Here is a 1,641-nt window from a genome sequence, read left to right as displayed (position 1 = left end):
AGAGAGAGAGAGAGAGAGAGAGAGAGAGAGAGAGAGAGAGAGAGAGAGAGAGAGAATGATTAACAGAGAGAGAATGATTATAGATAGAGGGAAATATACAATTAGTAATCATAATTGTGAATGTGAATGGAATGAGCTAACCCATAAAATAGATAACAGAAGTGGTAACAGAATGAATTAGAAAACAGAATCCAACAATATGCTGCTTAAAAGGGAGACACTTGAAAAAGACACACAGAATTAAAATAAAGGGCTGGAGCAGAATCTATTAGGTTTCAGCTGAAGTAAAAAAAGCAGAGGTAGCAATCATGAACTCAGACAAAGCAAAAACAAAACTAGACTTAATTAAAAAAGATAACCAGGGAAATTACATTTTTGCTAAAAGATACCATAGACAATGAAGTTATATAAAGAAATTAATAGCAATTTTCTCTTATAAAGTCCTATTTTCTCAAATATATATGAAGTGTTAAATTTATAAAAATAAGAGTCATTCTCTAATTGATAAATGGTCAAAGGATATGAACTGGCAGTTTTCAGAAGAAATCAAAGCTATATATAGTCACATAAAAATGCAGCAAATCACTATTGATTAGAGAAAGGCAAATTAAAACAACTCTGAGGTACTACATCACACCCATCAGATTGGGTAACATGACAGAAAAGGAAAATGACAAATGTTGGAGGGGATGAGGGAAAATAGGTACACTACTAAGCTGTTGCTTAAGCTGTGAACTGGTCCAACCATCCTGGAGAACAATTCGTAACTATGCCCAAAGGGCAATAAAACTGTGTATACCCTTTGATCTAGAAATACCACTACTAGGTCTGTATCCAAAGAGAGCAAAGAAAAAGGAAAAGGACCTAAATGTGGAAAATATTTATAGCAGTTCTTTTTGTAGTGACAAAGAATTGGAAATTGAGGGGATGTTCATCAATTGCGGAATGGCTGAAACATTTTGTGGCATATGATTGTGATAAAGTACTATTGTGCTATAAGAAATGAAGGAGGGGTAGTTAAAGAAAAAAACAGGACAAGATATATATAAACTGATGCAAAGTGAAGTGAGAAGAACTGGGAGATCACTGTCTACAGTAATAGCAATTTTTTAATGGTGGTCATCTGTGAAAGACTTGGTTATGCTGACAATTACAATGATCCAAGACAATTCCTAAAGACTCATGATGAAAAAATGCTGTCCACCTCCACAGAGAGAACTGAAGAACTTTAAATGCAAATTGAAGAATAGTTTTCTCACTTTATTTTCTATATTTTTGCAATATGGCTAATCTGTAGATACGTTTTGTGTGATTTCACATGTATTATTGAGAGCATTTTGCTTGCCTTCTCAGTGAGTGGGAGGAGGGTTTGGAGAGCAGGGACAGAATTTGGGACTAAAAATTTAAAAATCAAAGAATATTAAAAATAAATAATAAATTAAAAAAAACTAAAAAGAAAATTTAGTGTGAGGCTTAACTGAGTTACAACATCCTAAGAGCAAAGATGAAACTGAGAGATGCACAAAATGTGTCATTTTTTCTATAATAATTCATTTTCATCACTAATGATTGTTAAAACATAACATTTGAATCCTAATTAAATTTAATAAACATTTGTCCCAAGCCTGTTTTCCAGGCATT

The sequence above is a fragment of the Vombatus ursinus genome, unplaced genomic scaffold (assembly GCF_900497805.2).
Source record: "Vombatus ursinus unplaced genomic scaffold, bare-nosed wombat genome assembly UNPS02014973.1, whole genome shotgun sequence".
Taxonomy (NCBI): domain Eukaryota; kingdom Metazoa; phylum Chordata; class Mammalia; order Diprotodontia; family Vombatidae; genus Vombatus; species Vombatus ursinus.
Note: the sequence above shows the minus strand (reverse complement) of the source record.